General features: G+C 45.0%; 1 protein-coding gene across 6 annotated transcripts in view; it reads right to left on the bottom strand.

Annotated features, from left to right (window-relative positions):
* The window catches only part of LOC127571521 (caM kinase-like vesicle-associated protein), a 139,817-nt gene that overhangs the window by 99,700 nt on the left and 23,952 nt on the right, over positions 1-16,165 (bottom strand). The window contains exon 2 of one of the 6 annotated variants that reach the window (XM_052017958.1): positions 6,873-6,974. The exons of 4 other annotated variants lie outside the window; for them this stretch is intronic. The gene's annotated coding sequence lies outside the window, so the exon portion shown is untranslated. Of the gene's footprint in view, positions 1-4,877; positions 4,980-6,872; positions 6,975-16,165 lie in introns of those variants that run through there. One more of the 6 variants, XM_052017960.1, reaches the window with a different exon arrangement.

A 16,165-nucleotide genomic window follows, 5' to 3' on the forward strand; every position in this document is an offset into this window, starting at 1 on the left:
AGCAAAAGAAAATAAAATGTTAATAAATTATCCAAATGGGAGAAAAAAACTGTGGCTAATGGATTCTCAGTTTCGGCATATGTGAAGTCTACTGTCTTGGATCTGAAGGAAAGAATAAGGTATTTTCTAAATGCTGAAAAGATAATCGCAGTTCAGGTCAAATGAGACTTGAAGGCCCACGTACATAGAAACGTAATGACAAGTACAGAAAATAATGAAAAATATGACTGGAATGCCAGCCAATATATTTAGAGGACTGAAGAACAAGGAGTGAGATGTCATGCTTCAGTTTTTACAAAGCCCTGTTTAGATCACAACTGGAGTACTGCGAGCAGACCTGGGCACCACAGTGGTCCCGGAGACAGTGCAAAGTAGCTTTACCAGAGTAATACCTGGACTCCAAGGGTTAGATTGTGCTGGTACCTCATGTTCAGCATTCACTCCCAGGAAGCTAATGGCATCAGTGCTAAAAAGGGAGTATTCCAGAAGGACATGCAGAGAAATGCATTACTGAGAGTGGGAGCCTGGTGTGATAAAGATTTGCATCACCTGGTGACTTGATATGGAGAGGCTGCCTCTGAGGGCTGGTGTAGAGCAGTGTTGAGATGGGTGGCTCACTGCTGCACCCTGGTCAGCCCGGGGCGTGTGGGGCATTGCTGAGGACGGACAGCGAGTGCTCCATGTGATGACAGACTTCCCATATACTACTGTCATCCTCATCACTGCCTGACAATGTGATGGGAACTGCTGGCTCCCCTTCTCTTTGTTTTTCTGCACAGCTTTCCCTAGCCCACATAAGCTCATTATCGTAGAAAAACCTCTGGACCTTTCGTCAGAACTGGAACAGTGAAAAGATGAGAAGGGCAGGATTAATTCTGAGGGAACAAGATTAATCTATACTTGGAAAGGCAGGGGTTGATCAGTGATAGTCAGCATGGCTTTGTTGGTGGAAGATCCTGTCTATTTCGAATGAGTTTTTGAAGAAATACCAAAATATATTGATGAGGGCAGTGAAGTCAATGTAATCTGTTTGGAGTTCAGTAAAGCCTTTGACAAGGTCCCACATGGAAGGCTGACCCAAAAGATTACAGCCCATGGGATCCAAGGCAACTTGATCCAAAGTTGGCTTGGTAATAGGAGGCAGAGGGTGATAGTGGAAGGTTGCTTTTGTGATTGGAAGACAGTGCTGTACCACAGGGATCGGCGTTGGGACCTTGTTTGTCATATACATTAACGATCTGGATATGAATGTAGGAGATTTGATTAGTAGGGTTGCATATGACACATAAATTAGTGGTATTGTTGAAAGTAAGGAGGATAGTCTGAGCATATAGAATGATATTGTTCAGCTGCTAAATTGGGCTGAGCAACAGCAGATGGAATTTAATTCTAATAAGTGCAAGGTAATGGATTTTGGGATGTCTGATATACCATGAATGCTAGAACCCTAGGGAGTATTGAAGAACAGAGGGTCTATGGTGTACGTGTTCATTCATCACTCAAGATGGCAGGACAACTGATAAGGTGGTGAGGAAGGCAAACAGGTTGCTGTCCTTCATCAGCTGGTGCATGAATGGAAGTCATGGTACAACTTTATAAAACCTTGGTTTAGGCCACAGCTGGAATATTGTGTGCACTTTTGGTTACCACACTATAGGAAGGATGTGATTGCATTGGAGAAGGTGCAGAGGAGATTTACCAGGAGACACAAGAGACTGGAGATGCTGGAATCTGGAGCAACACACACACAATCTGCTGGAGGAATTCAGCGGGTCGAGCAGCATCTGTGGGAGGAAAGGAACTGTCGACATTTCAGGTCGAAACCCTGCACCAGGATTCCTTTTTCTCCCACAGATGCTGCTTGACCCACTGAGTTCCTCCAACAGATTGTGTGTTGCTCCAGACTCCAGCATCTGCAGTCTCTTGTGTCTCTTCAGTCATGACCAGATTTATTATAATCTTGTGATATTTAATGACGTTTTTTGAATGTTTGCTTTGTATAGGAAAGGTTTATGGATAGAAAAGGTTTAGAAGGATATGGGCCAAAGGCAGGCAAATAGGACTAGCTTAGGTAGACACCTTGTTGGGCATGGACGAATTGGGCCAAAGGGGCTGTTTCTGTGCTGTATTACTCTATGACTTTGGACACTAGGACATCAGGATTTAGCAGGATGATGCCTGGGATGGAGAGTTTCAGTTATGAGGAGAGACTGGACAGGCTGGGTTTGTTTTCCCTTGGAGCGGAGGAGGCTGAGGGAGAACCTGACGAAGGTGTACAAAATTATGCATATAGGATGGATAGTGAGAAACTTCACCCTGTAATGGAGACATCTAAAACTAGAGGGCATGCGTTTAAGGTAAGAGGATTAGAGGTGATGTGAGAAAGACCTTTTTCACCCAGAAGGTGGTTGCAGTCCGGAACACATTGTCCGAGGGGGTGGAGGAGGCAGGTACTCTCACAACATTTAAGAAGCACCTGGATGAGCAATTGGATCGCCAATGAGACTGGTCCAAGTGATGGTAAATTGGAGTAGAATAGATGGGCATCTGATGGTTGGTGTGGATCTGGTGGCTTTCTGTGCTATGTGATTCAATGACTCTATGACTCATGAAAAGCATGCTTTAAATTGCAGAGACAGGAAGAGGTGGTGGGAACAGAGGGAATGTCTGTGAAAAGGTGCAGACCAAAGTTTGAAAAGAGAAAGGGAACAATTTGAATCAGGAAACTACAGCCACATCAGTGGAGAGTCTGTATTTGGTGGGGGGGGGGGGGGGGGGAGGTGATTTGACCTTAAAATTGTTATATTCATTATTAAGTTCTGAGGGCAGCAATGGGCAGGCAGACACGGTAGTGTAGCTGTTAGCGTAAAGGTATTACAGCGCCAGCGACCCGGGTTCAATTCTGGCCACTGTCTGTAAGGAGTTTGTACGTTCTCCCTGTCTGCGTGGGTTTCCTCCGGGTGCTCCGGTTTCCTCCTACATTCCAAAGACATACGGGTCAGGAAGTTGTGGGCACGCTATGTTGGCACCGGAAGCGTGGCGACACTTGCGGGCTGCCCCCAGAACACTCTACACAAAAGATGTATTTCACTGTGTGTTTCGATGTACATGTGACTAATAAAGAAATCTTATCTTATCTACTGGAAGATGAGATGCTGTTCCTTGAGCTTGCATTGGGAATTGTTGGTGTAATATAGGAGACTGAAGACAGATAGACCACCGTTGGCGTAGGTGGAGGATGGGGAATTAAAGTGACAGGCAACTGGAAGTTCAGGGTCACCCTTGCGGACTGACTGCAGGCATTCTGCAATGTAGTCACTCAATCAGCACTAGGTTTCTCCAGTGCAGAGGCCACACCCTGAGCACTGAATGCAAGATGCCAAGAGTCGCAATTGAATTGCTGCTTCACCTGCAGGGCTGTTTGGATTACCAGGGTGCGAGAAGGGGAAGATGCTGAGGGCCAAGTATTGTATCTCCGATGGAAAAGTGCTGTGAGAAGGAGAGTGGTTGGTGGAGATGGAAGAGCAAACCAGGGACTCATGGAGCAAGAGGTTCCTTTGTAATACTGAAAGAGGAAGGGGGTTAGAGTCATTGAGTCACATATTCATACAGCACGGAAACAGGCCCTTCAGCCCAATTGGTCCATGCTGACCAAGATTCCCATATAAGCCAGTCCCATTTGCCCGCATTTGGCTCGTATCCCTCTAAACCTTCCCTGTCCACGTACCTGTCCAAGTGTCTTTTGAACGTTGTTAATGTACCTGCCTCAACCACTTCCTCTGGCAGCTCCTTCCGCTTACGGATCACCCTCTGGATGAAAAAGTTGCCCCTCAGTTTCCTGTTAAATCTCTCCCCTCTCCCCCTGAACCTATGCCCTCTAGTTCTTGATTCCCTATCCTGGGAAAAATGACTATGTGCATTTACCCTATCAATGCCCCTCATAAGTAAACTATGGAAATAAATTAACCTGCTAAAGGTAGTTGATATTTGAAACTTTTCTACAAATGAACACTGACGAATTTCCTCAGGGTGACAATGGCTAACACGAGGGGACATAATTTTAAGGTGAATGGAGGAAGGTATAAGGGGGATGTCAGGGGTAAGTTTTTTACACGGTGAGTGGTGGGTGCGTGGAACACACTGCTGGCAGAGGTTGTGGGGGCAGATACATTAGGGACATTTAAGAGACTTAGACACATGAATGATAGAAAAATAGGGGGCTATGCGGGAGGGAAAGGTTAGATAGATCTTAGAGCAGGATAAAATGTCGGCGCAACGTTGTGGGCCAAAGGGCCTGTGCTGTGCTGTAGTGTTCTATGTTTTATGTTCTATGATGCTCAGCCAATTTGCAATTTTAAATTTGAGATTGATGCATTTATGTTAATCAAAGGTGTTAAGGGAGAGGTGACAAAGGTGGGAGCAAGGAGTCAGGTCACAGATCAATCACGATCTCACTGAATGGCAGAAAAGCTCAGAGACTGCTCCTGCTTTTGGGTTTCTATCTTCCTCTATTAGCTGCCAGTGACTATTGACGATTTCTAGTCTGAGTTAGCTTCTCATTCCCAGAAAAAAACATTATTAGATTCACAGCAGTGCTGTAGCACAGTGTTTGTCTCAAAATCCACCCATTCTGATTTTACAGTCCCTTTAGTCTAATTATTACAATGTCAAATGCAACCTCTATTTTCCAGAAAATGGAACTACATATACCACTGTGACGTTCAATTCAATTTTAGACCCAGAAATCAAACACAACCAATATATTCTCCTTGTTTCTCTGTCTGCTCTAAAATGTATAAATAACAGTGTTCAGCACAATAAACATCCATCACACTTCAGAGTGCCAAAATGATGTTTTGTAAAAAAAGCAAGCCTACCGTATTTCTGAGCTCCATTAACTGGCTTATTCCCAAGTGACAGGTCTATTGAGAGGCTTCCATCGATAATTAGCCTCTAATTGACTTCACTGTGCCCAATTGAGACCACTCACTCAGAGTGAATACCTTAGCATCAGCCAGATGAATCATGGTTTTATTTTAACAGCCGAACAATTCAATCATACTGCAGTGCCCATGAGTAATTCCTGACTACCTGCTCTGCTGAGTATTTCTAGCATTTAAGAACAGAGAACATAGAACAGTACAGCACAAGAACAGGCCCTCCAGCCCACCATGATGCCAATCCAAACTAATCCCATCTGCCTGCTCATGGTCTATATTCCCTCATTCCCTGCCTGTTCATGTTTCTGTCTAAGTGGTTCTAAAATGTTGCTGTTGTATCTGCTTCCACTACCTCCCCTGGCAGCATGTTCCAGTCACCTCTCTGTGTAAAAAAACTTGCCTCTCAAATCTCCTTTAAACTTTCTCTCTCACCTTAAACCTATGCCCCCTAGTATTTGACATTTCTACGCTGGGAAAAAGACAGACTATCTACCCCGTCTATGCCTCTCATAATTTGATAATCTTCTATCAGGTCTCCCCGCAGCCTCCAATGCATTTTTCTACTTTTTTTTTCTCCAGATCAAAGTTCTTGAATTCCATCCCTAAAATCCTCTTCTCTCCTTTAAGTTAGTCTTGAAAACCTTGTCCATTGATCCGTTATCTCTTTCTGGGGCCTGTTAAGTTTTGTATATCTCAAACATCCTCCTATTCTGGTTCTACAAAGCTCTTTGTCTATTTATTACTATGTGATAAACAGTTTCTATTTACCACAAAATGGAGCTAAATTTACCATTGCGACTAAAAATTCAAATTTAGACCCAGAAATCAAGCACAACCAATACATTTTTGTCGGTGATATATAAATAACAGATTTCAATACAATGATGAAGCACCTCTCCATGGTTTAAAATGTTAAAGGTGCTTTATAAATGCAATTTCTGTTGTTGCTTTTGCTGAGTGCTCTCTTTACTGGTTTAGACCCAAAGTTCAATGTCTCTGCGGAACGGAGTGGAAAGTGGTATTGGAGTCACGTGCTGACTGCTGGTGGACTGAGTGCAGGATGAGGTGGCTGTTCCACCAACCTTCTGATGTTGGCAAGAGGCCCAAGTAATTTTGGAGCCTGGGCATTGATTGTGGGCAAGTAGTTTGTCCTTCGGGAGTGCAGAAGTTCCATGGAATGCACCCATGCTTTAAAGGAGAAGGGAAGTCAACCAAGGGCATGTGGGAAAAGTTTAAAGAGTCTCTTCAAATTAGTAAGGCACTGGAAAGTACTTCTTAATTTAACAAGCAAAGGCAGGCCATTTATGAGAGTAATTTAAAGATATTTCCTCACAAAGATCAGACAATTTTCAGTGGTGTAAAGAGAAATGGCTCCAAGGTGGGAGGGACAGTTGGATCAGCCTTGATCTTACAGAATGACTGTGCAGGCTTGATAGGGTGAATAGTTTGCTGATTTTATTAACTCAGTTACGGGACGTGGACATTGGTGGGAGCGCCAACATTTATAATCCATGCATAATTGTCCCTGAACTGGAGAGGCAGTGATGGTGGGTTAACCACGTTGGTGATTCTGGAGTCACATCTGGGCCAGACCAGAGAAGGATGGCAGATATCCTTCCCGGAAGGACATCGGTGAACCAGATGGATTCTTATGATTGTTCAGTCGTTCCACGGTGCAAAAGGGGATGCAGAAGAGATTTCCGAGTTCACTATGATATGGTAGTCTCCTGGCTACCATCACACCAGCTAGCTTCTTAAGAAAGTTCCAGGTTAATTTAATCATGTGACTTTAAATCCCTGACTGTCATGGTGGGATGGTAACTCATGTCTTTGTGTCAGTGCTTAAATCTGGCTGCTCATTACACTGTAATTAACAATTACATTATCGTGCCTGTATTTCTATCTGCAAGCTTTCTTCAAGCCCCTACTTACTTCTGACAAGGCTTCTGACTGTCCAATTGGAGATCTGTGGGCAAGTCTCAATGAGCAGAATGCAGTGGGTGGCTGATGCTCCCCGTCTCTTGACCTTTGCCCCTGTGAAAATACAGGAGGGAGATTGCCCTCAGAGTGTTGCACGCAGTAGGACAGGGTCAGCTGGTAAATCTTCTTCCTATCCTCCTGTTACCAAAGTTTCATACATTACAACATTGGCTACAGTGCAGGATTGTTTGGAAAACTCTGTTTTTGTGAAACTGAGTTATTCACTGAGTTTGTGAAAGGCATGCATAAATCATATCTTCCTTTTGTTCTAGAACATAGAACATAGAACATTACAGCACAGTACAGGCCCTTCGGCCCATGATGTTGTGCCAACATTTTATCCTGTTCTAAGATCTATCTAACCCTTCCCTCCCACATAGCCCTCCATTTCTCCATCATTCATGTGTCTAGATTTAGTTTTATGAGACTGGTGAATGGTCTTGGACCTAAAACATTAACTCTGTGTCTCTTTCCACAGATGCTGCCAACCCCCTGAGTGTTTGCAGCAGTATCTGTTTTCACTACCTTTGGGGAGTCCTTTCCTATAAATAATATTCCTTTCTATAACAATACAGCTCCTGGGTTCAAGTTGCTTTCCTCATTTACACCATTATAGATTCTTGACTAGATTACCAGCTTGTGACTCCAAACAATAAATAACCCACATCCAAAATTGTTCACTCAATATTTCCCAAAGCGGTTGTTATACAAGTCGAGATTCACTAACAGTCTCCAGTCTCATAAAACTAAGTCTAGTGAGGTTATAAATATAGATGAAAGCCTTCCAATAACAAGACTGCTTCTTTATTAAGAATAACCTGTGTGGAAGATCTTGTTACTAATGTGAATCATAGAATCTTCCGCATAGGAAGCTATTCAGCCCATTATACACTAGCTGCTAGCCAGAGCTATCTAAGTAACACTAACCTTTAGCTTTGCATAGGTTTCCAGCTCAGGTATGCTCAGCACATCACGGAAACCAGCCTCCCCTCCATGGACTCTGTCTCTACCTCTCGCTGCCTTGGTAAAGCAGCCAGCATAATCAAAGACCCCACCCACCTGGGACATTCTCTCTTCTCCCCTCTTCCATTGGGCAGAAGATATAAAAGCCTGAAAGCACATTCCACCAGGCTCAAGGACAGTTTCTATCCTGCTGTTGTAAGACTATTGAATGGTTCCCTAGTACGATAAACTGGACTCTTGACCTCACAATCTACCTCATTATGACCTTGCACCTTATTGTCTACCTGCACTGCACTTTCTCTGTACCTGTGACACTTTATTCTGCATTCTGTATTGTTTACCTTGTACTACCTCAATGCACTGTGTAATGAATTGATCTGTAGTTTTGATCAGGTTTTTCACTGTACCTCGGTACATGTGACAATAATAAACCAATTCCAATTCCAATTCCAATTCCAATTCCAACTCCAATTCAATTCAACTTCAACAATTAACATTCAATTTGCTTCCAGATCATAATAACATGCTGTAAGAAAAAAAGAATTATCCTTATATCTTTACTTGCAGCAAGTAATTCAGAAGGCAAATGCCTTATTGGCCTTTTTATTGCAAGGGGGTTGTAGTTTAGAAATAAGGAAACCAAGAGACTGCAGATGCTGGAATCTGGAGCAACAAACAGTTTGCTGGCGGACCCCAAAGAACCGGAGAGGAAACAAGTCATCCTCAATCCTGAGAGACTGCCTATGAAGATGGAAAAGAAGAGATATAATGTTTAATCAGGAATAAGCTTTATAAGAGGTGATACCCATCAAGAAGAAGACAGAAGCCATATTATGGTGCCAATGAACCTGTGATGAGTTTTTTTAGAATTTTCTTTTTTATTGTAACAGGAGGAATAACCTGCCCATGTGTTGACTAAGACAAAACATGGCCATTAATGGAGCGGAATGAGGGAGTGGGTAGTTTCAAACAGGGTGGAAGGATATTCGTATTGGTTTACTATTGTCACTTGTATCGAGGTACAGTGAAAAACTTGTCTTGCATATCATTTGTACAGACCAATTCATTACACAGTGCAGATACATCGAGTTAGTACAGAGTGCATTGAGGTAGTACAGGTAAAAACAATAACGTAGTACAGAGTAAAGTGTCACAGGTATAGGGAAGTGCATTGTAGGTAGACAATAAGGTGCAAGGTCACAACAAGGTAGATTGTGAGGTCAAGAGTCCATCTCATCTTATAAGGGAACCGTTCAATAGTCTTATCACAGTGGGATAGAAACTGTCCTTGAGCCTGGTGGTACATGCCCTCAGGCTCCTGTATCTTCTACCTGATGGGAGAGGGGACAAGAGAGAATGACCTGGGTGGGTGGGGTCTTTGATTATGCTGGCTGCGAGAGGTATAGACCATGGAGGGGAGGCTGGTTTCCGTGATGGGCTGGGCTGTGTCCACAACTCTCTGCAGTTTCTTGCGGTCCTGGGCAGAGCAGTTGCCGTACCGAGCTGTGATGCATCCAAATAGGATGCTTTCTATGGTGTATCGATAAAAGTTGGTGAGTGGGATATGAAGAGACTGGACATGAGTGAGATGTTGTCAGGATGCCGCCCCGTTCTTTGATTGGCTTCACGAAGGTATTTCTCCAAATGAAAAAGCAGGCAGGGCCTTAGTTCAATCCCCAACCCAACAGACAGGACATCTCACAGCACTGTATGACAATAAAGGGGCAGCCTAGATACGAGGCTCAAGTCTTGGAGTGGGATCTGAAGTACAGCACTTCTCATCCATAAGCTGAGTGTAGAAGTTGGGAAGCCATGTTGCAGCTGTATATGTGGATGCTTTGGAGAAGGTGCAAAAGAGGTTTGCCAGGTTGCCTTGATGCAGGGTTTTGACCTGAAACATTAGCAGTTCCTTTCCTCCCACGGATGCTGCTCGACTCACTTGAGTTCCTTCAGCAGATTGTTTGTTTCCCCAGGAGGATGATGTCCGGATTGGAGAGTATTAGCTATGAGGAGAGGTTGGACCAACTTGGATTGTTTCTCCTGGAGTGTCGGAGGCTGTTGGAGTGCGTAAAGTTATGAGAGTCATAGATAGGGTAGATGGTCAGAGCCTTTCTCCCAAGTCAGATACATCTACACCCATTGAGACTTCAGGGTGGAAATTCAAAACTAGAGGGCATAGCTTTAAGGTGAGAAGATGAAAGTTTAAAGGGTATTTGCGAGGAAGATTTTTACACAGAGAGTGGTAGGTGCCTGAAACGTGCTGCCAGGGGAGATGTGATAGCAACAATTTAGAGGCATTTAGATGGACAGATGAACATGCAGAGAATAGAGGGGTACAGACTATGTGCAGGCAGATGGGGTTAGTTAGATTGGCATCATGGTCGGCACAGACATGGTGGACCGAAGGGCCTGTTCCTGTGTTGTACTGTTCTATGTTCTAAATCCAAGAGCTACCACTGAGCAAAACTGGTAGTGATGTAACTAACTGTAAACAAAGTTTTATTCTCACTTTTATGTCTGTAAATTGCAAAGAATAGTCAAATTTAAATACTTTCACGGACATTTTATGTTCTTGTCTAATTCACCATCACAGCATCAGCCTACAGTTTATCAATGAAACAGTTAAGGTAGAGTTTATTTTTCAATTTCAGCTCAAAGTCTAGAAGATTAATGCAACAGACTTCTTGCTTATCTTAAACATTATACCACCTGCTGACTTTTTACCAGACTTAATAATTGAAAGCTTTCTCAAACCATTTAAAAAGCATAGATCTCCCCAAGAGATTTGTTACAGATTTCCAAGAAGAATTCATATGCAGATTAGCGATCTTATATTGTTCCATTACTGACAGTAAGTCAGTTAAGTTGTGATTTGAGAGTAAGGGAATTATATTACTTCAATAGAATGCATCAGTGTAACTTAAAAAGGATGGTGAGACAATAGTTTGGCTACAGGAGGGACTATGCTGTGCTGGATAAGAACTGATGGTAATGCAGAAGAACAAAGTTTTTACAAGTCGAGTTTATTGTCATATCCACAAGTACGGTGAGTTACAGGTACAATGAAAAGCTTGCTTGCAGCAGCATCACAGGCATGTAGATTCAGACAACACATGGAACATAAGTTGTACATAAATTATACAAGACAGTGAAGAAAAAGACAAGACATCAGTGCAAAAAAAAACACAGACACAAGGCCATGGTAGTGTAAGAGGTGGTCCTTAGTGTTCTGTTGCTGAGGTAAGATTAGGGTTGTGCAGGTCGGTTCAAGAACCGAATGGTTGAAGGGAAGTAGCTGTTCTTGAACCTGGTGGTGTGGGACTTCAGGCTTCTGTACCTCCTGCTCGACAGTAGCAGCGAGAAGAACCATAGAACCATAGAACCATAGAACCATACAGCACAAAACAGGCCCTTCGGCCCACCATGTTGCGCCGTCCATCAGACCACCCTCACACTACCTAACCCCTTCCTCCCGCATATCCCTCTATCTCACATTCCTCCATATGCCTATCCAACAAGCTCTTGAACCTGTTCAATGTATCTGCCTCCACCACCACCCCAGGCAGTGCATTCCATGCACCAACCACTCTCTGGGTGAAAAACCTCCCTCTGACATCTTCCCTGAACCTCCCACCCATAACCTTAAAGCCATAACCTCTCGTCTTGAGCATTGGTGCCCTGGGAAGGAGGCGCTGACTGTCTACTCTATCTATTCCTCTCAATATTTTATATACCTCTATCATGTCTCCTCTCATCCTCCTCCTTTCCAGTGAATAAAGCCCTAGCACCTTAAGCCTCTCCTCATATTCAATACTCTCCAATCCAGGCAGCATCCTGGTAAATCTCCTCTGCACCCTCTCCAACGCCTCCACATCCTTCCTATAATGAGGCGACCAGAACTGAACACAGTACTCTAAGCGTGGCCTAACTAGAGTTTTGTAAAGCTGCATCATCACCTCGCAGCTCTTAAACTCAATCCCACGACTTATGAAAGCCAACATCCCATTAGCCTTCTTAACTGCTCTTTCCACCTGTGAGGCAACTTTCAATGAACTGTGAATATGAACCCCCAGATCCCTCTTCTCCTCCACACTGCCAAGTACCTTGCCATTCACCCAGTACTCTGCCCTGGAGTTTGTCCTTCCAAAGTGTACCACCTCACACTTCTCCAGATTGAACTCCATCTGCCACTTGTCAGCCCAGCTCTGCATCCTATCAATATCCCTCTGTAAGCTCCGACAGCCCTCCACACTATCCACAACACCGCCTATCTTAGTGTCGTCTGCAAACTTACTAACCCAGCACTCCACCCCCTCATCTAAGTCATCTATAAATATCACAAAAAGTAGAGGTCCCAGAACCGATCCCTGCGGGACACCACTAGTCACTGCCTTCCAATCCGAGGGCACTCCTTCCACCACAACACTCTGCTTTCTACATGCAAGGCAATTCCTAATCCACACAGCCAAGCTTCCTTGGATCCCTTGGCCTCTGACCTTCTGAAGAAGCCTACCATGAGGAACCTTATCAAATGCCTTACTAAAATCCATGTAAACCACATCCACCGCACTGCCCTCATCAATCTTCCTGGTCACCTCCTCAAAGAACTCTGTCAGACTTGTGAGGCAAGATCTTCCCTTCACAAAGCCATGCTGGCTGTCCCTAATCAGTCCATGATTCTCAAGGTGTTCATAAATCCTATCCCTTAGAATCCTTTCTAACAGCTTACCCACCACAGACGTGAGACTCACTGGTCTATAATTCCCTGGCCTATCCCTATTACCTTTTTTGAACAAGGGGACAACATTCACAACCCTCCAATCCTCCGGCACCACTCCCGTAGACAATGAGGACTCAAAGATCCTTACCAGCGGTTCAGCAATCTCCTCCCTAGCCTCTCGAAGCAGCCTGGGGAAAATCCCGTCAGGCCCCGGAGATTTATCTGTCTTAATATTATTTAACAACTTCAACACATCCTCCCTCTTGATATCAACAACCTCGAGAACATTACCCCTACCAGCACTCCCTTCCGCATCATCAAGACCCCTCTCCCTGGTGAATACCGAAGAGAAGTACTCATTGAGAACTTCTCCCACTTCCGCCGCCTCCAGGCAAATTCTCCCACCTTTGTCCTTAATCGGACCTACCTTCACCCTAGCCATCCTCCTACCCTTCACGTACTTGAAAAAGGCCTTGGGATTTTCCTTAACCCTACTAGCCAAAGCCTTTTCATGTCCCCTTCTAGCTCTCCTCAGCCCTTTCTTAAGTTCCTTCCTTGCTACCCTATATTCCTCATGGGCCCTGTCTGAACCTTGCTGCTTATACCTCACGTATGCTACCTTCTTCTCCCTAACAAGTCGTTCCACCTCTCTCGTCACCCACGGTTCCTTCACCCTGCCATTCCTTCTCTGCCTCACCGGGGCATATTTATCCCTAACATCCTGCATAAGATCCCTGAACATCGACCACATCTCCATGGTACATTTTCCTTCAAAAAGGACATCCCAATTTACACTCCCAAGTTCTCTCCTTATAGCCTCGTAGTTAGCCCTTCCCCAATTGAAAAACCTCTTGTCCTCTCTGCACCTGTCCCTGTCCATGACAATTTTAAAGGTTATGGAGCAATGGTCACTGTCCCCCAAATGCTCACCCACCAATAGATCCTTCACCTGTCCCGGTTCATTTCCTAAAACTAGATCTAACATGGCATTCCCTCTAGTCGGCCTGTCAACATACTGCGTCAGGAATCCCTCCTGGACACATTTAACAAATTCCGTCCCATCTAAACCTTTGGCACTAAGCAGGTTCCAGTCTATATTTGAGAAGTTGAAGTCTCCCATTATAACAACCCTGTTATTTCTGCTTCTCTCCAAACACTGCCTGCCAATCTGCTCCTCTATATCGCTACTGCTACCGGGGGGCCTATAGAATACTCCTAGTAGAGTAACTGCTCCTTTCATACGGACTCTAGAGATGATCCTTCTACAACATCCATCTTTTCCACAGCCATAACAGTGTCCCTGACCAGTATCGCCACCCCTCCCCCTCTTCTCCCCCCTTCCCTATCCCTCTTAAAACACTGAAAACCAGGAATATTCAATATCCACTCCTCTCCTGACGTCAGCCACGTCTCAGTAATAGCCACGATATCATAGTCCCCCATACTTATCCAAGCCCTCAGTTCATCCCCCTTATTCCTGACACTTCTTGCATTTAAGTAAACACACTTCAGTCCATCTACCTTACTACTTTTATAGCCTGTATTCTGCTTCTCCTTCCCCAAAGCCTCTCTACCTGTTTGATCTAACTTTTCCCCATTCCCTTCTTCCTCTGACCTACTCCTCCGGTTCCCTTCCCCCTCACAAACTAGTTTAAACCCTCCTGAACCACCCTAGCAAATCTCGCCGCAAGGATATTGGCCCCCTTCTGGTTCGGGTGTAACCCGTTCTCTCTGTACAGGTCCCACCTTCCCGAGAAGAGATCCCAATGATCCAGAAATCTAAAACCCTCCCTCCTGCACCAGCTTCTCAGCCACGCATTTATCTGCCACCTCCTCCTATTCCTACCTTCACTATCACGTGGTACTGGCAGCAATGCCGAGATTGCTACCCTTGAGGTCCTGTTCCTCAATTTTCTGCCTAGCTCCCAGAACTCACTCTTCAGGACCTCATCCTCCTTCCTACCTATGTCGTTGGTGCCAATATGGACCACAACTTCTGGCTGCTCTCCCTCCCACTCAAGAATTCTGTGGACTCGATCAGTGACATCCTGGACCCTGGCACCTGGGAGGCAACATACCATCCGGGATTCATGCTCACTGCCACAGAACCTCCTGTCTGTTTCCCTGACTATCGAGTCCCCTATCACTACCGCATGTCTCTTTCCCACCCTTCCCTTCTGAGCAGTAGTACCAGTCCCAGTGCCAGAGACCTGGTAACTGCAGCTAGGCCCCTGCAGGTCATCCCCCTCAACAGCTTCCAAGGCAGAAAACTTGTTACTGAGGGGAACAGCCTCCGGGGTTCTCTGTCCTGTCTGCCTGCCTAACTTCTTCTTCCTCTTCCCTCCCCTGACAGTCACCATTCTATCTACCTCCTGAACCTCAGATGTACCTACCGTAAGGGGGGGTGACTGTCACCTGATGCACCGTGTCTACATAACTCTCTCCCTCCCTTACGCTGCGCAGTGTTTGTAGCTGCGACTCCAGCTCATCAACTCTGAGCTGAAGTTCGTCCAGCCTCAAGCACTTACTGCAGATGTGGCCATCTTGGACCGCAGCAAGGTCCACGAGTTCCCACATCAAACAGCTGCAGCACACCACCATGTCCTCCATCTGACTACCTTTCTTTTTTCCCTAGTTAGTCTCACCTACAAATCTATAATGAACAAAAGGTAAACCTTGCCTTTACCTACTTACCAGCTACTTACCCTCCTTGCCCCTTCACACCGAAGCCCCTTGAGCCAAAGCCCAGAACACTCTGCTGCCACTCCCTCCACTGCCCGCTCCGACGCTGCCTGCTCTATAGGCTGTTTCCTTTTTAAGCTGCCCGCGCCGCGCCTGCGCAGTCCAGCCCCCACTCGACTACTTAGAAAAAACTTATAAAAAAAATCTAAACTTTACACTAAAAACCCTAACAAAAACTAACCCTTACACCCAAAAACCCTAATAAAAGTGATAAACAGAGAAAACACTTAGCTGCTCCGAAGTCCTCTGAACCGAAGAGGGCATGACCCGGATGGGGAGGATCCTTGATGATAGATGCCACCTTCCTGAGGCAGCGCCTCATGTAGATGATTTCAGTGGTGGGGAGTGCTCTGCATCTTTTTGCATTTATTGGCAGTGACAGCACTTCCAAATCAGGTATAATGTGATTGAGGTGCAAGGAAATATCTACCCTGGCACCTCATAGTTGTTAAATCATTGCATTGGAATCCAGAAGCCTGGACTGTTGATCTGGCGATGAGAGTGCTACTCCCATCAAGAGAGCTGGGGAATTTTAAATTTTAGTTCAATTACACCACTGGTAATGCCAACTTAAAGCCACTGGTATGTCCTAAGGACTCATAAAGTTATAGAGTCAGACAATTACACAGCACGGAAACAGGCCCTTCAGCCCAGCTCGTCCATGCCAACTAAGTTGTCTGCCTGAGCTAGTCCCAGTTGCCTGTGTTTGGCCCACATCCCTCGAAACCTTCCCTTTCCATGTACCTGTCCAAATGTCTTTTAAGCCTTCTATTTGTACACATCTCTACCACATCCTCTGGCAGCTCGTTCCATATACTCA

The sequence above is a fragment of the Pristis pectinata genome, chromosome 6 (genome assembly GCF_009764475.1).
Source record: "Pristis pectinata isolate sPriPec2 chromosome 6, sPriPec2.1.pri, whole genome shotgun sequence".
In the NCBI taxonomy this organism is placed as follows: Eukaryota; Metazoa; Chordata; class Chondrichthyes; order Rhinopristiformes; family Pristidae; genus Pristis; species Pristis pectinata.